This window comes from Agelaius phoeniceus, chromosome 3 (genome assembly GCF_051311805.1).
Source record: "Agelaius phoeniceus isolate bAgePho1 chromosome 3, bAgePho1.hap1, whole genome shotgun sequence".
In the NCBI taxonomy this organism is placed as follows: Eukaryota; Metazoa; Chordata; class Aves; order Passeriformes; family Icteridae; genus Agelaius; species Agelaius phoeniceus.
Genome location: NC_135267.1, coordinates 88,161,458 through 88,182,495, shown reverse-complemented (window position 1 = coordinate 88,182,495; position 21,038 = coordinate 88,161,458). Strand labels below are relative to the sequence as shown.

At 46.3% G+C, this 21,038-nt stretch overlaps 1 non-coding gene across 1 annotated transcript; it reads right to left on the bottom strand.

Moving 5' to 3' along the window:
* Nucleotides 1-16,346: 16,346 nt before the first annotated feature.
* TRNASTOP-UCA (transfer RNA opal suppressor (anticodon UCA)) lies at nucleotides 16,347-16,433 on the bottom strand. The gene has a single exon. It is a non-coding gene; the product is annotated as a tRNA-Sec (tRNA).
* Nucleotides 16,434-21,038: the final 4,605 nt, after the last annotated feature.

The window sequence follows — 21,038 nt, the reverse complement described above, 5'->3', positions numbered from 1 at the left end:
TCATGTTTGCCAAGGAGAGAAGTGATTATACTTCAGCAAAGCAACCCCCCTGTCAAAGGGATGCACACAGATGGTCTTCTGTCTCTTCAGCCTCTCTTCTCTTCCAGTACAACCACGTTACCACACTACCAACTGACTTGAGTGTCCTAACTGTTGTTCATTCATATTTATTTCAGCTCCAAGTAGTGTTTAGTCTAGAGGCTAAGAGCTCTCTGCAAGATGGGCTTCAAGTAGATACACAAAGAAAGGCAGCTGAGCAGTGGGCCTGTTTCCCTTCTAGCAGCTTTTGTTATGATTTTAGATGTGAAATCCACTGACAGGGTGGAGACTGAACTGACATGCTGAACTGCCTTGTTCACTGATTTGAAAATCTTCTCTCTTAAAATGAGTCAGACCAAACCCTTATGACATTACCCCATGATCCAAAGAGTGACTTCACATTTGGTCACAAGAAGAGCAGCATTTCTATTTTTTTTTAGCTGCATGGAACTGGGAATGTTTCAGGCAGTGACTCTATACAATGAATGATACACAGTCATCACTGAAGGAACTTCCTATCTCCCTGTGAATTATCAGATCAAGCAGCTTTATTTAATCCTTTTTCTAGCCTTTAAAGTCAGGACACTTTAAATTTTTTTTTAATTCTCTGCCAAAATCTATTTTTGAAGCTGTTATTGCAGTAGTTTCCAGATACAAGAAGGCAAGTGCCTGCCCCCATTTGTCTAAGAGAATAAGTGAGTGGGATCACACAGGAATAGACTGAATCTCCCAGATGAGACTCCTGAAGCACTGTGCACTCATTAGTGAGTTAAACCTCACAAATCCTGCCTGAGTTAGTGCTAAGTCCCTTTCACTGGTGGAAGGCAGAGAAAGACAGGTGTGGCAAAGGGCAAAAGACATCTGCAAAGAGGATTTTTTCTCCTTGAAGAACAAAGGCTGAAGTGAAGGTGTGTCTTGTAGATAGTGCTTTACTCAGGTTGATGTTGTCGCTTGGAATCTTTCCATTGATCTCCTCAGTCATTGCAAACATCATAATTAGAGCTTGCTGAATAACATTGACAAATGGTGTATCTGTCTGTTCAGCAGCTTACCTCCTTTGAGGTCTCTTCCAACCTAAATCATGCAATGAGTCTACACACAATTCTGCTGTCAGTTTTGAGTAACTTGCTCATTGGTTTAGAGATTGCAAAGTAGGAAGGGGTCAGTGGTATCATTAGTCTGAGCTCTTGCATACCACAAGCTGCAGTATCATTCTGAATTGCTTTTTCTTGGAAATACAGAGTAACTTTCAGCGGAATTGTTTTTTTTTAAATATTGCTAATGAATGGAGACATCTGCCAGAAGCTTTATGTAAACTGATTCATTACTCTCACTTCTAAAATATCAAGGTCTTTTTCTTGTCAGAATTCATTCAGTTTCAGCTATCAAACCTGGTTTTATGTGAGCATTGAGAGATTGTGATCAAGTAAACCCTTCACATGATCTTCCTTTGAGCAGACTGAGCTCCTGGAGTCATTCATGCTAAGGCATGCTTTCTAGTTTCTTAATCAGCCCAGTATCACTTCTCTGTACTTTTTCCAATGTGTTATCATCCTTCTGAAATTATTCACAAATAACCTTTTCATTAGTCAAGCTGCTCTTCAGATGGTTGAATAATATTTGCCTGATGAATTTACATTAACCTTCCTATTGGTTGGTTGTATTATTTGTGAGTTGTTAATGTGGACAGCTGAAGAAGTCTCTTTTCCTACAGCTCCACTGGCCATGGAAGGCATTCTCATGCATTGTTAGTCCTTCCTCTGGACAAGCCCCTGATCCCAGCTGTGCCACAGGGAGACACCAGCATGCTAACTTGTAAAAATGTTCCCATGTCTCAGGATGGAAAGGGACATAAAAACCAGCTCCTCTTGGGTAGCTCAGCTCTTTTACTTTTTTCCAGCACAATGCCAGAATCTTTTCATATACAAGAAATTCTGAGAGGCATTGTTATACATCAAATGTACTCCTGAACTGTGGACCTCCTGAAAGGAGGGGATGTGTATCATCCCAAGAAGTTCAAATATCTGCTTCAATGTCTGATGCTAGTTACTGTACCTAGTGCTTTCTAACCTCTCAGTCCCAGTGATTTGGCTTAATTACCAGGCTCTGTGGCTAGTGATTGACATGCTGGGTTATTTGTGAACAAGCAGAAGGCTGGTGTGACTTCTGGGCAAAGTTTCAACACTGTAGAAAGATGTCCTCTCTGAGTGTCCTCAGCAATTCTCATCCACGTTTGAAAAACGTAGATGCCCACAAGAAAACTGTATCTATGTAACAGACACACAAATTTTAGCTCAGTAGAGTATCAAGTCCCTCTTGATTTCCAATTAACCTGATTCCCTTCTCCTTGGCTTGCCATCATTTGCTGCAATGATGCGGACTGTGGAATTTCCCCTTTAGCTTTTCATTAGAAGCCCACTTGTTCAATTTCATGTTCTAGGCTTCAGCTGAACTCTCCTTTCTTGCCAGCTCATGTTTCCACTGAACACACAGCTGGTGAAGAAATAGCCCCTTCCCTATCCTGCAGCCTGCTTCAAACAGATAGGGAACTGTGCTTGTGTTTGCTCTCTGTCTCCCTGAGGCCATTGAGGACTGCAGCCTCAACTCTCTTCCCTGCTACATGACACTTAAATACCACTAACCTTGTCCCCTCCAAACGAAAATCAGGTGATGGGAAAACTCACATCCTTGGGTCTCTCTTCCTGAGGTTTTGGACTTTTGCAAGCAGCTCTCAGTGCCATCAATACTGCAAGAAAAAAAGCCTCTGCTACTTTCAATTAGAAGATCAGAAAGCCACAGCCACCATCAGGCTCTGATCTTTAGCCAAAGCCAACCTCCTTTGCTCCCCAGACCTTTTAGTTTTGCTTTGGTAGACATAAGTGCTCTTCTGTGTTCTTTCCTTCTCTCTGTTCCCTGTTTCCACCCTCCTCACACTCTCCAGACCTTGGCTGGAACCTTTTCATCCCTGTAGGAAAAGGTGTGTATGAACTTCTGCTTCATAGGTGACCGAGAGAAGGCTGGACCAAGGGAGCCTAGGTGATTTGTCCCCAGATATTAGGACAATAGGCTTTCCTGTCAATGTTTTCCATCACAGGAGGTGATGCACACTGTCCTGGTGACTGAAAATGCCCAAGACGGAAATGGAAGGGCCATAGCAGAGGTCTGCAGCCAAAGCAGCAGCAATTTGATAACCAAGTGTAGCCACAAATGAAACTTGGAACGAGGGAATGACAAATAGCAAACCATTTCCAGATGATCAAAGTCCACCCATTCCAACATGCCATCTACTGGGCCTGAGCTTGGAGCCTTGGGAGAGATGGAGCACATGACACTGAAGAAACAGGGAAGATGAGCTTCCACACTCCACAAGGATTTCTTGTAAAAGATGATCTCTCCCTCACCTCTTCTGGTGTCTGGACTTTATGATCAGTGTCCTCAACTCTGCTCTGCCAAAAGCTGAAGAGACCAAGGCAGAGGGCCTGCAGAATTTCTCATGAAGCTCTGTGAGAACAGTCTTTCTTGTTTTGCTTTGTAGAAGGAAAATACATCAAAGCAGCAAAAGTACAGGCTTTTTAATGTGGAAATTTTGAGTCTGTCCTCCTCTACCAGAGCCTCCTTCATGTGATGCTGACCAAGTAGGGCATATGCTTAGATGTACCCCCTACTATGGGATGCTCCAGCTTCAAATGTAGCAGCCTGTGGTTAAGAGGTGCTGAGCAACATTCAGAGTTTCAAAATATTGGATGGTCAGCACTTCTGTAGTTCTTCATGTGTCAGTTTCTTGACCTCTGTGGAAACCTTCAGAGTGATGACAGAGAGGATGGTGAGCCATTTGCCCTGGGTTAGAGGAGGTGGAGAAGTCCATGACTCATGACCTTCCTGTACATCTCAAGGTAGTGCAAGTCACTGCTAGTGAGCTGCAAGTGAGCAACTTTGTGTCCTCCAGATCTGATGGAACTGAAGAAGGTAGAATTGAGGGGCACATCTGAAGTACTGCCATAAATCTCTCTGTGTTTCAGAGCTTTTTCAGTCTGCTCACTTGAAAAATAGGCAAATGAAACGAAAGGGAAAGAGAAACCTACCTAATACCATGACAGGTAAATGTTCTTTCATACTTCTTAAGTGCCACTGAGGGCAAAGTTTTATCATTGCAAAAACAGTTGCTATTTGCCTAATCCTTCCCTAACATTTATGGTAGATAACATTTACATTCCAGTTCTTCCCTAAAGCTTTGTCACAGGGATTTAGGCAGGAGTTCAAGTACCTGGCAGCTGGAACTATGCCTCTACTAAGCCACCTAAAGACTGACATTCCAGGCCTCCCCTCATGGAGAAGAGCCTTGCTCCCCTAACTGAGCTTCAGCATCCTGAGTACAAAGCCTGTCAGATTTCATTGTTAACGAGTGAAGAAATAAATTGGCCTTAATTATTCTATGAAGAGCTTAGATGGAATTTTACAGGAAAGAAGCTTTGTTTAGAGATTATAAGAGGAGACTCTGAGCCAGGATTCCCAGATTTTATTTCTGGTTCTGCCCTTCATTCACTGAGTAGCCCTGAATGAATATCTTGTTTTTCCCCATCTGTAAAAAGGAGTGGTGATATCAAACTTCCTGGCATAAATGTTTCTAGGCTTAATTAATTAACAGCAGTAAAGCAATCTGAGTTTTCTGTTGGAAGATGTCATAGTAATAATCTAAGAAATATTTCTAGCTGCTTTGGTATTTGGCATTCTCATTCTTTTTCATATATAGAAGACAGCCCTCAAAGAGAAAACAGAGTTTTCAATCTCCTAACTGGTTACTGGGCATTAAGGAAAACTGGTGTTTAACTGGGTCATACATTCACTGAAATTGCATTTCTTCTCAGGCTGTGAAGAACAGACAGACAGACTTTTGCTCAACTACTTGTTGGTCTAAAATTTTCAGTCAATTGTTCTATGCAAACAAAGCTTTTTGCAAATTCTATGACTTTTGTTTGAGTAGTTTACAAATTAACTGTGGCTTTTGTTTGAGTAGTTTCTGCTTGCAGACTGATTGGCCAATCAGCTCACATAGTATTGTGTCTGCTCCTTATGTGGATAATGCTCAGGCTCCCAAATACCTTACAAAACCTTACAAATACTCAGGTTCCTCTGGTTGGAAAGGCCTTTGGGAGGTCTTCAGATTAACCTCTGGTTCAAAGAAGGAGAAGATCAAATAAAGGATGAGGAGAGGTTGCTCAGGGCTTATGACAGTTGGGTAAGGAAAGCTTACAAGGGTGGTGTCTGCACAACCTCTTTGAGCAGTATTTGGCTATTCTCATGGTGAAAATGCCTTTCCTTAAAGCCAGACTAAACATCTTCCATTTTAGTTGGGGTCCATTGTCTCTCGTCCTCCCACCACTCCCTGTGATGAAAAGCCTGGCTCCATCTTCTTGATAATTTCCTTGGAGAAGCTATCAGGGTGCTGGTTGTCTCCTACAAAGCCATCTCTTCTGAGGCCAAACAAGACCAGTTCCCTCAGCCTCTCCTCAAAGGGCTCTTGCCCTCAAACCTCTGGTGGTGTCTGTTGAACTGGCTCCAGTGTGTCCATGTTTTTCTTGCATTGGGGATCCAAAAGTGGGTCTGGTGCTCCAGTGCCATCCGAGTACCTCGGGAAGCTGGATAAACACATCTGTCACCCTCCTGGCTGTTCAGCCTTTGGCTTCTTTTGCTGCCAAGGCACACTCCTGGCTCAGGCCCAGCCTGCTCTCTGCCTGGATACCCAGATCCTTTTCTGGAGAGCTGCTCCTCTCCCTGTCAGTCTTAGCCTGTACTGCTGCAGGGGCTCTTCCTTCCCAAGTGCAGGATTTTGCATTTATCCTTGTTGAATTTCATAAGGTCCCTCTCGGCCCATTCCTCCAGCCTGTCCAGGGCTCTCTGAATGGCAGCTTTGCACTCAAGCATATCAACTGCCCTCTAATACTTTGGTGTTGTCTCCAAGCTTGATGAACAAGCACTCCATGGTCTCATCTAGACAACTGCTAAGGATGTTTAAACAGGACAGGCACCATGAGAGATCTACAGTACCCAGCTTGTTACCAGCCTCCAAATAGGGCATGACATCTATTTGCTCTTCTCCAAGTCTGACCATCTAAACCAGTTTTTTTACTGTCTGTTAGTCCACTCACCCAGACCATAACATCCAAACTTGAATACAAGAATGTTGTGGTAGAAGCCTAAAGCCTTGCTAAATTCATGGTAAGATGCCTTCCAAGAAATCACATATGAATAAGAGCTGCATCTATTATATTTACCTATATGTGTGTGCATGTGCAGTCCCTTTTTGAAAACAGGCTTGTGAACTACTGTGTAGTCATAGTTTAAGAGTTAGTCAGCATGGTAGTAAATTGAATTTGTGTCTTAGAATTCAACTTCTTAAACATGTGCTCTGTTGTTTTCCACTATATGGTTTTCTGTTTTACCTTTCACTGGGCATTTTTAAAGCAACCATCCTTGTCCTTACATCCAACTCCTATGAGTCAAATGGGCTCTGCATTTGAATGATGAGCTACTTCTAACCGTAAGTCATTCTCTAAAGTTTTTCCTTCCCGTAACTCCAAAAGGAGTTCCAATCTTTCTAACCTCTGCATTCCCCAGTAATGTCAAACACATGGTCTGCAGAAGATATGGACCACCAATAAAACCATGGGAAGCTCAGGGACTGAGAGAATGGATGTGTGAGAAACACTCTGTGAGAATGGGATTGACTCCACGTACTCAATGTACTCCAAGCCTGTGTAGGCTTGTCAACCTAAGCAGCATGGATCTCAGGCACTGTCCACTTTGTGTATACCTAGGCTTTAAACCAGATCTTCAGCTTCAATCATCACATCCTTGTTGCTGATGTTCAGCTCTGTCCTGTGTCCATCATCTCATCTCCTGTTGCTTGGAGTTGTAGCATAGGGAGTTTTCCCCCACAGCTGAGAAATGGAAGCTGTATGTGATTATCATAATCTCTTCTTGCTAGAAATATGCTTTTCTTAATGAAGTTAAGAATATGCTCTGAGAGCTTCTGGGTGCAAAAAGTGGCCACATGAGGCCATGCATTGAGGCAGATGTGGCCACTTTTTAACTGGGTTGGGGAGTTCAGTCCCTGTGAAAATCTTGAGCTATTGAAGGAGGATTTTGCCTAAATGAGCTGCTCAGATGCAAAATCAGAGCCATCCTCTGCAGTCCCTCAGTGGGTGCTGCTGAACTGGAGTGCAGCCACACTCAAGACCCTTGTTCATAATGGACAGTGCAATGCTACTTATGCCATGTACTTATGCCATGTATGACCTATCCCTAGCTGGAGAGGAGACTTTCTGAACCTCTGGTTCCTCTGTTGGAGATCTCCCATCCATCCAGGTACTGAGTGGCTAAAAATGTTATACACAAAGGCTGGTGGCAGAGCAGCCAGGACTGGTGCCGAAAGGCAGGCCTCACCTCTCTGTACAGGAGACAAATTTCCAAAATCCCATGTGGGGCAATACTCTAGCTTCCCATCCTTGGGCAATGCTAGGCATGTAATGGTACCTTAGCCCAGATAATTTATAGGGAATTGTTTTTCAGACTGGCCTGTCAGCTCATGCCATGTTGGACAGTATGGTGGAGATGCACAGGTCCACAAGTCAGGCAGCACTAGAGCAATGAAACAAAGCAGGGGAAAACTGGCATATGTGAAAAATGCAGAGGCTGCTGTTTGTGTCTGACACAGCCAGTGCAGCTTGGGTGAGCGTATGGCTGGATGTTTTTTCTGGCTTATCTCCCACCCAAAGTGCACTGATGACCTTTGTTTGGGAGCTACCTCCTTCCAACAATACTCATGTGAATATTGTGGTAATCATTATTTCCATTTGCCAAGAGGTGCAATAACTAGCCAACTAGCCTAACTGTGGTAAACCCAAATCCAGTGACTCCCAGTCCCCTGAATTTTAGGTGCAATTCCTTTATCAGCTCTATAACACAGCATTGGTAACAATCAGGCAATTGCCAGAGTGGTGTAATGATCCCTCTCTAATGCCCTGGATGGAATGGCTGAATTTACTCTTAGACTTTGGCACCTTGTTTTCTGGCACACAGAAAATCCATTCCCTTGTGATAATCTTAACTGTGAATGTAGGTACTGCAGCCCGGTTTTTTTATGCCAGGGTTATTTACCAAAATTGAGTAATGTAGGAGTAGGAAGGGAGGCAATCTCTTTGTGCAGCCTTCCTACCCATGCAAGAATGTACTTGTGTGATGTAATCACTGTCTTGAACCAGCTAAGCCTCCTTCCCTTCTAGGATGGCATCTGCACCTCTAGGTTAGAGACATTGTTTTGCCAACAGCTGAGGATGTGTGGGGAAAGGTCCTGCTCTTTACATGGTGGGGCCTGCAAATGCTGCCTTTGAGACTGCTGTGAAGCACCTCTTGGAACTGGAGTAGTGACAGGCTGGAACTCCTGAGAAGCCACAGAGCCTTTGACATGCTGTGGACACCAGCAGGCTTGGCCTGAGATGTGTCCCCCACCAGGAGTGAGAAGAGCCCCTTTTGCCCTGGCTGTCAGCAGAGTGTCTGCAACACACTGCCCACCCAGGATCCATGAATTCTGATCACTTCAATGAAAATCATTTGGTGCAATCAGCAGAGAAGGGAGGTTTGCAGCTACCACAGCCACCTGCACAGACACATGTGCTCCTGCAACCATCTTCTTTGTGCCATGGTTTCAGTGAGCAAGCAGACAAGCCTGCTTGTAAGACATAGTGGTGTGTCAGCCAGCGGGGACGGCTACAAATGTGGCTTTCTCCAGCTCTGCTCAGCAAGACCTCCTCCTGCTGCTTGGAACAATATGTGGTTACCACAACATGACATCTAGTTAAGAAAACAAAGCCAAGCACAATCCACCCAAACTTCAAACCTTCCCCCTTTCCTTCAACAACAGATTTTTCTTGTCAGGTTCAAATTATTTGCCAATGAGTGCTGGAAAAAGCCGTTGCTCTGGTTTGGCCTGTATTTATTTGCTGCACCAAACCAACAGAAGGTGTTTCTGGGAAATGAACATAAGAGGGTACAAGAAAATGACATTGGCCTGGCTTAATTTACTAACTAAGGCTAGCTTCTTCAAGTGTTGGGCCATGGTGATGGCTATTTTGTACTACTCCATTGCATTCCTCTTCCTGAGCTGATGTGTTCAGGCTGCATGCTATAATTTCTGGTTTTGGTGAATGGAGAGCAAAATCCCCAAACCCAGAGGCAGTATCACCCAGCCTTGGTGGGCAGCTGGCTGGGTCACCTCTCTGCACTCCAGCCCACAGGTGAGGTAGGCTGGGAGAGCAGAGACACAGACACTCGGTGCTCGTGCTTGCTCTTACTGTTGTTTTTGAGGAAGTCTGCTACACGTTTGCAATGGAGCCAGGTAGTGGATGGATGTTGTACAGAACTTCAGTCTCCCAGTCTGTCAAGCTTGAAAGTTTTTCCAGCTTTCAATTTTGTCTAGAGTTTCCTTCTTAAGACTCCCCCCTTCTTCAAACAGAGCCTCAACTCTGGCTGGGTCCCAGAGATAGATACCAAATGGTGCTTTTTTCCCTTTCTTTTGCTCTTTCTTCCTTCTCATGAAGCTGGCAGACTCTCCAAACACACATCCAACCAACGCACAGTGCATTCGAAAACAGGCCATCTGGCTGAGCACTCCTTGAGAATGAGAAGACAAGAAAAACAACCCTCTTGGAGCTGGCAGCCGAAAGGCAGGCAGCCCGTACGTGGACTTGATCTCGTGGTGCAATCCAAGAGCTGTCCAATCCAAGGGCATTGCAAAAAAGCTCTTTCCTAATGAGCAGAATACGGCTGTCTCCAGAAGCGGCTCCAAGTCAACAATTTGAGTGGGATGCTGTAACTCTCCTCGCTGCACATGTGCTCATTAATTAAAGCCACTTTGGAAGATGCCCCGGACACCCCCGCCAGGGCTGCCAGCCTACCCTCCCTGAAATCCTGCTTGCTGCTTTGCAGCCCCCTGCTGGGCCCGGAACTGCAGAGCCCCAGGAGAAGGACGGGGCCACCAGCATCCAGCTCCGAACCGCAAAGGGGACCTGTTGCGTCACCGGTGAGCAGCTGCGGGGGAGCACAGCCCCGGGAGGAAGTTGCACTCCGTTTGCTTTGCCATCATTTTTCTCCCCTGAGTTTGGAAATAGCCGGAGTGCCCCAGGCACAAAACCAATCTGTGCAGGTCAGCAAGTACCAGGGACTGAAGTGAGCTGAGCAACCAGTATTGCAATGCTTCCCTATTTTTTCTGGTGGCTAAGGACTGGATTCACTAAAGCAGGGTGGCTGAGATGAATGCAGAGCCATTAGTAGCCAAATCCATCAACAGCAGAACAGGGAGTACTTAATGAAACCGGTAGGAGATGAGTTTAAAACAATTTAAAGAAATTACATCACATTAATGGTAGAGAATTTCTGGAAGTTACTGGCCCAGAAGGCTGCAGAGGCAGAGAGCATCAGTGGGCTCAAAATGGAAGAGACACATTTGCAGCCAACAGGCCCATAAAATGACAGTAAAAGGAACAGGCAAATGTGTAATGGAACATCCCAATCCAACAAAGGTGAATGCTGAGGAAACAGATGGGAGAGGTGTATGCTCCCTGGACCTTGCCCTAGCTGGGGGCAGAATGCTGAGTGGGGGGGGACCATTGCTCTGCCCCAAAGGCTATTCTTCGGTTTTTACTGTAGGATTCAGTCACTGTACCAGCCCAATCTGAAGGTCATATGAACAGATTGCTGCCTCTTTAAGTTACCAGAAGGAAGCTAGAATCCAGTTTTTCTCTGAAAGCGGAATTTGCGGAACGTGTTTCTGTGAATGTTAACAGTCGTGAGCCCTGGCTTAATCTGTTTGCTCTCCCAGTCAGTGCATTTCACACAGTGACAGGGTGATTCATTTGACTCTTTATCTTCTTACTTGGGATCTCCTTGTTTCTGCATCTGCCCCTGCAGTTCTGATGGGAGCAAGGACAGCTCATAGCTACATCTCAGCTCTGTGTGTAGGGCTTTCCAAAGGCTACTTACAGATCTGCAGCTCCAGATGGCACTTCCTCAGGATTCTGCCATGGCTTCTTGCATGCAATTGTGTTTCCAAGGCCAGGGGCTAAAACTCTTGAACTTTTGACTTTATTAATTCAAGAGTAAGGTTCTTTAAGTGAAAAGTTATCTTGAAAAATTATGACAAAGCATGTGCAGCACTAATGCAGGTCCTCTGTATTTCTTGTCACTGTTATCAGAGATATTCAGTACCTGTTCCTTTTATCAACATGCAATTTAGTTGTCCCCAGCCAACAGAGGTGAGGTCTAAAACAGGTTTTGCATCATTATTTTTCTAAACCCACTGTTTTATGAGCTTTAACAATTACAATGACATGTTCCTAAACTGAAAATAATAAAAACAGGGATTTGATGAAGTCAAATATGCCCGTTTTTTGATGCTGACTGAATTCAAACACAGGTGGTTAGCTCAGAAAAACCTGGGACTGACAGGATACAGGGAGCTGTATTAAATCAGAATGAAGTGCAGCAGTGCAATTGCTAAATCATACCAGAGAGAATGTAAATAGTAACTGAAAAGCTTCAGCATGGAAAATAATGGGGTAAGGGGCATGACAAATTAAAAGAATTGTCTGTGTGATTGAATCTATTCCTTTGCTGTCATGATATCCCACAACTGATAAAAATCTGTCTTCAAACAGTTAAGCTTTTTATTTCTATTGCTTTTTTTTCGAGGTTATTCTGAACTTCACTCTGCTGTTGTTTTGAAGGTTTCTGCAAGTCTGCAGCCTCAATTTATTTATGACCAGTGTGTGCCCATTTTAAGATCTTTCCTTTTATAAACTCTAACCTGCTATTAGCCACATTTAGTGAAGGTTTTAGGGCATAATTCATCTCCTCCAAATATGTGTGTTCTGTTATGCTAACATTGTCCCTTTTCTTTTTTATTTTTAGCTTACAGGAAAGCAGAATAATATGCAAAACCAAGATGAAACATGCCTCAGGTCTACATTACAATGCAAACAGAAATGTAAGTCAGCTGAAGACATCAGAACAAAATGCTTTGTAAGTGTTCTGTGCTATCAGTTACTCAAGGGATAGTTCCAGGTAACACACCTTTCATGCACTTTGATTCCTTTGCAGCCTTTGATGGGACCTTGTGAAAGGTAGGTTCCCTTCAGGAATGTCCTCTGAGGTCTGAGGCAAATCAGCTGTAGCTCTGGGAGAGTGGTGTTTCCAGAGACCAGGTTCCAAACTTGCTTGAGATGTTTGTGCGAACAGCGCTCTTTACAAAGAAAGAACATCAGGGTATAGTGTCATGATACTGAGAATACAAATTCTCAGTATCAATTGTGCTGTGGGAGTGTCATTTGTGCCTTATATTCCAATAAAATGAATTAAATTTTCTTCAGATCTTTCCAAAATTAGATGTAGAGAGTGTCCAAACCATCACCAGTGAAAATGATGCCAGTTGGAACACTTCTAGTGAAAAATTTGGTTTTAAGAGAACAGATATTTTCATAAAAAGTGTTCACTGACCTCCAAATATGCCTCCCTTGCAGAAACCCAAAAGCCTTAAAAGCAAAAGAGATTTGATTGTTGGCAGTTTGGGGATTATTCCTCTCCCTTTCCCCCAGCGTTTTCCAATGGAAAATATTCAGGGTTTGGTTTTTCAGCCCTTTGCTGAAATGTCAACATTTTCCAAAGGGTGAAGGAGGGGAAAAGAGAAGAGAAGAAAAGAAAAACATGTTCTGACCAGCTCCAATCAGAGCCAAATGGCTCAGTCCTGGGTTTGGTCAGGGAAGAATGCTGGAGGGGAGAAAACAGGAGTGTCTTGGTTCCACGCACAGCCTGGCTGGGCTGAGGGCTCCTATCAGACCCATTCCTGTGAGTCATTATGGTCTCCATTTCCCCAGGATACTGTGTGGGACAGCTTTTAAGCACTCCAGGGCAATGTGTCACTTTCAAGCAGTTCCCTGTTGCTTGGCAGGGCCACTTGGGCTCTCCATGTGCGTGTGGGATGCACACAGGTACGCTCTGCTCAAGTCCTCCAGTATTTCCATGACGTCTTTAGCTCCCAGAGACAGCAATAACACCTGGTGCCCATCCAGACAGGGGAATTCAGCTCTCCTCCATTCATGAAAGAGAGGAGAAAAATGGCATGTGCCTGTAACCATACATGATTGTCTGTGTCCTCTGCCCAGGTGACACTGTCTTGTGCTGTGCAATGCCTGGAATTTAGCCTTTGAAAGCTCAGGCTACCTATGGACCAACTGGCTCTAGGTAGGGAGAAATGCTAGAAGAGCCAACATAAAGGCTGCTGACCTACTCATGCACATTCATGTGCCATCATGCTTCTGGGGGAAAAGGAGTGGCTTCATTTCCACAAAGCATTGCTGGTCCCCAGCTGCATGCTCAGCCTCCTGAAAACTGTTCCTGCAATTGGGAACCTTCAAACCTGGGAAGGACCAGGGCCATCTCTGCAGCTGCCTCTCCAAGGTGTCTCCCACAGCTGCAGCTGGGGGAAGTGGTAGATGGATGCATACCCTGGCTAGGTCTTTGTCCCCCTCTAGTGACTCAACTGCAATTCCGAGTCCTACTCCCTCTGACAAGATGGTAATTAAGGCCAGGATGTTTCCTTTCTGAAGGCCAGTAGGACATCTAAGTACCACTGGCAGGTCATGTATTTATACACACTCAGACATTATCCACTGCAAGTGTAAACAGTAATTTAGGAGCCTGACTTTCTGTTCTAATAGGCCACGTGTGCCTGCTTTCCTCCCATGGAAGATGGCAGTCACAGGACAGCCCATACCTGATCCTCCCAGGAGGAGATCCAGCTAGGACCACTGTTCCCAGTGCAAAAGCACATGCTCCCAGTCTCTTGTAACCAAACACTTGCTGAGTCACAGCCCAGTCACCCGTACGCTCAGCGAGTCGCGTCAGCCATCTGTCACCAGCACATCCTCCTCACCGTGCTCTGACTCCATGGGGAAAACAACAGGAGGCAGATTACATTCGACTAAGGAGCCAGGCTCTCGTGCATTTTGGCTCTGAGTAACCCCTGGATTGCCTTTTAACCAGTGCTGAGGGCTTTGGCTCCTCTTAATTTGGCCCTTTGTCAGGGAAGAAAGTGACATTCAGGTTGAAACACTGGAAGCTTTGCCTGACTAATAGTGACTCCAAGCAAAGCTGACTCAGACAGGACATGGATGGCATTGTACAAAATGTCCCTCCTACGGACAGATCATCTACACGGATCTCCACACTGGTGTTCTCCTCCAACCAGTGTTTAAAAAACAGCTCTGAAATATAGGGTGCCCTGTTTCCTAAGGCCTTGTCCCACCCACTGTGTCAGCTAAAGGCTGCAAGAGCAGCCTTGCCATGTCCCTTCTCCTAATGAACACCTGTGTTTCCCTGCACTCAACCACGTGCCAGAGGTGCAGCCTTGCCAGGCACAGCCCAAAAAAAAGCAGGATTGCTTCCTGTTGTGTGCCTGTGTTACCCACCAGATGAGGCACTGACCAGGTGTGGGAGCCAGGCTGGGGGAGTGTAGACAGCTCCAAGTAGGGATTCACAGGGGATTTCACAAAGCCAGGTCCCTGCACTGCTTGCCACAAGCTCCCCAGGCAAGGCTCCCCAGCCTCCTCTCTCGTGCCTGGAAGTCTCATGCCCATCAGCTCTGTGAGGGACAAATCACCCACACTAGCAATCTGACCATCCTACTTTTTCCTGAGGCAATGAAAGAGTACAGAGTAGATGTGGCCTTTTTGTTGTGGAGGAAAAAAAAGTGAACTCAATGCCAGGCACAGATCCCAGGCTGTGGAGTTCAAATCACGCTCAGAGCACATAATTCCCGTTTGTGTTTGTGTGCACGCAGGGCAAGGGTGGGAGCTGGCGGGGGTGTGTGTGTGTGAATATAAGAATGTAATTGTCATAATTTAATCCAAAACTACTTCTTGGAAGGAAAAAAAAAATCAGGCTGACACAAAACAGCATGTTCAGTTATAAACACCACATGAAAGAGCCGTATTATGTTCTGCTTGGTAACTGACATGGAGCGCTAACATTCTCAGCTGCCCACTACTGGGCAAAGGCCTTTCCAACTCTCCCCCTCACCCCCAAAACAACCCCCCCCAGCCAAACTGCAGAGCAGATACCAATTTCTGAGGCCGCAGAGAAATCCCACATAGAAAGTTCATTATGGGCAGAGCAGGCTGGCTGGCAGGCAGAGTGGTGTGGAGCACAGAGATGGCCATCTGGGACTGGGAGCGCTCCCAGCTGTGCACGCACATCTGCAAGGCCACAGAGAAGTTGGCACACACTGTGGGAGCTTCAGAGGGACTTGTCCCCTCAGATTTTCTGTCACAGGACTGTGTATTCCTGAAGCAACATGCCTTGCTGGCACCAAGGCTGCTCCTCCCCAACCAGCTCAGGGGTCTGCAGGCTCGAAGCAGTAGCAGCCATCAGCAATGGTCTCAGGGCTCCCTGTGCCCTTCCCTTCTCCTCCCAGGCCTTCAGCTGGAGTGACTCATTTCATGTAAAGAAAGCACAGTCATTCTGGCTTAGATCCTCAGGGGTGCTTACCTACTTAACTCTGGATGGCACTGCGCCCCTCAAAAAGCACCCAGGAGCACCGGAGATCCGATAATTCACTCAGTATTCTGTATTTCACCAGGCAGAATCGCCCTTCCTGCCTGTGGGGCTGGGAGACAATGTGAAATTGCCCTTCCAATTCTTGCTGTCCCCTGCCGTGGGGCTGGTTGGGGTCTCATCCTAACTAGAGGCTCCACAAATCATCTATTGGAGAGTTGTTGCAACAGGATATCACAAAATAAATGCCTTCTGCTTGAAGAATATGTTTTTTAGCTTGACGCTAACCTTTATTTTTCGTGGGGCTGGGTGACATTATTAGCACCCGTGCTTACTGCTGAAGTGAAGCATCTTTGTTGCAGCGTGGGTGGGAGATGGGTTATCGTCAATATGGAGCAGATCTAGAGAATGACTTCTGTTATTTACTTCTTTTCTGTTCTTGTAGGACATGTGACACAGTTTAACAAAGATCTGCTTAGCTGAAAAATCCAATTAAAACCTGAATTGTCCTTCGGCTGTGCCTGGCACGCTGCCATTCCAGGAGTCCAGTGCAGTGGGAATAAAGTGGAAGAAGAGATAAACGAAACGCGCGGTGACACTGCGGGACAGCGCGGCTAGCGCTGCCCTTTTCCCCTGAGGACGGTCGGGCTTGGCTCTGCCGGCACAAAAGGGACGAGTCGGGCACGATCCCGACTCGGCGGCCCCGCCCGAAAGGTGGAATTGAACCACTCTGTCGCTAGACAGCTACAGGTTTGAAGCCTGCACCCCAGACCACTGAGGGTCATCCGGGCAATTCGGAGCATCCATGTGACTCCCTATATGAATTCGCCCATCCCTTCCGCCCCAAGGTAACGGCGAGCGGTGTTTTCCTGCAGGCATGGTTGCTCGGCCTTTTCCCCACGGGACAGCGGCCCTCACGGAGCGCAGGGCGCGGCGGGAGCGCGAGGGGCGGCAGGGGCGGCCCCCGCCGCCATCCCAGCGGCCCGCGGGCGCTGATGCAAATAGGCGGGCGGTGATTGGCTCTCCCCGCGGGGGGCGGGGCCGGCCCGGCGGGTGAGTCACGGCGCTTCCCAGAAGGAGCGGGGCCGGCCCGGCGCTTCCCGCACCTCCGGGACCCTTACAACATCGGACAGGGCAGCTTGTGCAACAGCGGGGGCGGCCCCGGCCCCGGCCCCGAGGTGTGCTGCGAGGAGACCAGGGCACGGGCTCTGTTCTTTTTCTTTTTTTTTTTCTTTCCTTTCCTTTCCTTTTTTTTTTTTTTTTCCCTTCCAGTGGCTAATGCCAGATACTCTGGAGGATGTGAATCTCCCATGAGATACATCTCAGAACAATAATATCCTCTGGGAGGAAATTCCTCCCTGGCCCCCAGCTGAGGATCAACTTATGCCCCGAAGTATGAGGATTGAAAACACTTGTAATTTTATCCCAGCGAGTGTAACTATACAGGCTATTTTCATAAACCCTTGAAGAATTACCCACTTATTTGCCTCGAGAGATTCCTCTGAAGCAGAGCCATTTCTGCAAATGCATGTGGTTTCCAATGATTTTTAATTAGATAATTCTTTTTGGTGTAAGCAACAAAAAACCCCGCAGGCCCATTCCCCCTCTTGCTCGCCCTGGGGAAGCTTACACTCAAAACTGGGACAGCAGCATCCCAGTAAAAGTGGTAGGGAATAGAACCAGAGCCACAGCCCAAAGCTGGGAGCAGTTTTGTGGATGTCAGCAAAAGAAAGCAGAAAGTATATGGTGGGGCACCATTCCCACTCACACGCAGGAATGCTGCTGGGCACAGCTTTGCTTTCAGTGCAGGGCTCCAAGTCATGGCTTACCCTCTTGGAGCTGAACCAGCTCAGGTATGCCCTGGCCCGCTGACTCCCCAGACACACATGAGCATATTTGAGGCCTTACTGTTTATAGTGAGCAACTTCTTCAGCAACTTCAATGTGTTTTTCTAAGAGCACCCCAACTCAGAAGCAGGGCTCTTATCAGGAGATGGTTTGAGAGCTGCTTCTGTGCTTGCCAGTGCAGGGCAGAATTTTTTCTTTGTTTCCTTGGTTTGTAGGAATCATGTTCCTCAGTACATTCCTATCTCTTTACCTGGTACTTATTCCAATAGCAGGTGGCGCAATTTAACAAGTGTCTTTTGTGAATAAAAATGCACGGGGTGAGGATCTGGGGGTGTGCAGGGGAGGAGGTGGAGGGAAATTAGTCATGGGGAGGAAGAGAGGAAGAGGTTAGCACGGGGGCTGAGGAAATCAGGTGTCCACAGCTATCCCTCAGGCTTCCAGCCAAGCCCATCCTGACGTGTGCCGGAAGAGGCACGTCAGCCCAGAGATATGCTCCTGTCAGCCCATCGGCATGTGACCCTGCTGACCCATCCAGGCCGGGCAAGAATGGCTGCCAGGGGTCGGAGCAGACATTCCCAGCTTCTGCACTTCGAGCTCGAGCCTCGGCTTTGACACCACTTTCACTTTCTCTTTGCTTTCCTCTCTAGCATCAACCTTTTCTGGGTCTCTTTCCAGCAGCACTTCATGGGAAGGCTTCTTAATGTGAGAATGCTGCTCTCATCTTCTCTCTCTTGCAGCCTCCAGCGTTTTTAAGCAGGGATGTCTTTCTCTCATGTCTTATGATCTGTCTCCCTGTACTTTCCAGAAAAAGACTATGCCAAACACTCAAGTGCATATTAAAAATAATAGCCAGCCAAAATAACTCCAACCGAGTAACCAGAAGATCCATCAGAAATGCCAGCTCCTAAAACTTCCCTTATTCTGCAGTAAAGGGAGATGCAGAGATGATGAAGGCAGCAGTTGCTAAAGATCAAGCAGTGGAGGAAGGTGCCTGAGAGGGTCAGCAGCAGCATAGGAAGTGATGCTGAACCCCAGAGTTGTTGGGGAAGCAGTAACAAAGCAGTTGTGAGCATTTTCTCCATCTCAACCAGGATGTTGGTCTGCCTAGGTTCAGCTCTGCCTCTTGAGCGGAAGCTGTGCTAGCCACCGACTTCCCCAGCAGGGGATGAAAATAACATCTCCAGGACCTCTGTGTGTCTGGGTTTGAGAGGCCTTTGTCACCCCTGCCCAGAAGGGACTGTGCATGGCTTGCTGTGCCTGACAGAGGTGCCATTCTCCCTCTGTGAGGAATGGGGGGCATCGGGGGCAGGTGCCTGTAGGCAATAGTTGGTGCAGTTACTGCAGCTGCTCACACTGTGCCTGCAAGGGCCCAGCCCTCACCAGCAACTGGAGAACAGACCTGGCTGCTGGCTGCAGGTAATGCTCATCTCAAAACTTCTGATTAGATTATAAGCCTACAAGAAAGGCCAATTGGTAGCTCCTAGGATTTCTGAATGTGTATAAATATAAGTGTAGAAAACTGTTGATTTGAAAGGCTTCTCAGCACCTGATTTGCTTTAAAACATTTCTTGGAAACCTATAAGCATTCAGCTTCATCTTTAGACCAAGTGTCTTTGAAAATCTGACCCTTTGCTATTAAAAGTATAGAACAAATTCAGTTTATCAGCTTAATGATGGAAAAGCCTGCTCTCCTCAATAATGCTCCCAATTAAAGCATTTCTGAGTGTCTTTGGACCTGATTCTCTACCTTATGCAGAGAGCTACACTGTGCCAAATGGGTGCAGAGCACTGCCAATTTAGGTTTGATTCAATGCCCATTCAAGTTAATAGAAATCCTCCCACAGAAATCGATGGGATTTGGTTCAGGCCCCAAAGTCAATGGGAAATTCTGATTTGGCAGTACTTCATGCTCGCACTGCACCAGGATAAGCAAATATTCAAGGTACAAAGCCTTGGAGAATTTTGAAGGGGTATTGTAAGGGGCTGACCATAGCCTAGGCTATTTAAGCAATTCACAATGCCTAGGTCTGTCTGACAAAGAAGCTTTAAAACAAATCACTCTGAGCTTTTCCTGTTCATTTTTTATAGCACTCCTACAACTTAGCAATACACTTTTTATTTTTGTGTTGGTTTTTTTTTTCTGTCCTAGGCTGACAGAACATAAAAGCATCTGCAATGCTTTGCTCTTACTACTTCTTTTAACCACCAGAGCCTGATTTGTGTCAGAAATGATAAGCTTAGATCCCTACAGTATTAAAATAATTATTTGGTGTAAGGTGGAGGATGAAGAGGGCTGTTATTCTTAGCAGCAGCAGTGAAATTTCAGCAGCTGATGACGTCAGTGCTAAAATGTCAGTGTGAAACAGGCTGGAACAAATTAAGAGTGTGGTGTCGTCACTGAGAGAGCCACGCTGCCCTCCAGAGGGACTGTTGTTGGATGCTGCAGATGCAGTTCAGGAGATGGGGGGGACAGGGGCTTGTGGGAGCTTCTCAGAAACTTACAAAAACAGCAACAACAGGCATCTCAGTACCAGAAAGGTCAAAGAAGGTGCTACATGAACGTTTCTGCCCACCTCAAAGCGTGAGCTCACAGCGAGGGAAGGGCCACTTCTAACCAGATTCCAGGAACTAGAACAGAAAAAAAAGACAAAAGCCAAAATAAAATTGTCCATATTCTACTCACTTAACAAACTGAGCTATCTCTGACTCTGATGACACTCCTGTGACTCAAACTGAAGAGAAATTCGGCCTGAGATGACTTTTGCCATGATGTGCTTCTTAAAAGAGGGCAGTGTGCTTGGAGTAGAGGTGATCCTGAGGCATTTTATTACTTAACTGTGCTATTGCATTTGAAGAATGCCTTCAGGCTATCCAAAAATGCTGAACTCAAGGTGCAGAGAGCTTTAATCAAAATGGGGTAAAATTCCAAATGCATTCATGCTTGTCCTTAAAGAGCACATTTCCTGTCCAGTCTTGCACATTTCCTGGCTAGTCTCAGGTGGTGGTGTTAGACCCGACCCTGTCGGCTCAGGGCATGGATCCTCGATTAAAGATGTATCTCAGGGGACCTGATAACTTGGGGTCATGAGGCCAGCATCTTCTTGGTCCAGCACTTGAACTGCCTTGTCTGCAGGGGTTATTGGGCTGTGGGGTGTCCTGCTTTGGGGGGCTGATGGGGAAGGTTGGGACCATCCTGGCTCCCTTCATGGAGACCTACAGTATTTTGTAGGAAATATGGGAAAAGTCAATATCCCCTGCATTAGTGTTTGTAGAGAACTAGTCCTGGTAACAAAACTGTTGTGTGTTGTTTCATTCCTTTTTAGAGCTGCCTGTCTTGTAGTCGCAGGATAGCTGTGGTTAGAGCAGACAGAGCCATCAAGACACGTGCTTATCTATCAATCATACCAGCTGTTTCTGGCATGCAGCAACTGACTGACCACAGTAAGGAAAGCAGGATGTAATCAGTTAGCAGAGCTCTCCTTTCTCAGCAAGGACGATAAGGATTGTTGGCAAACCCACAGAGAGTTACGGGAATAGAGGAATTGGTGT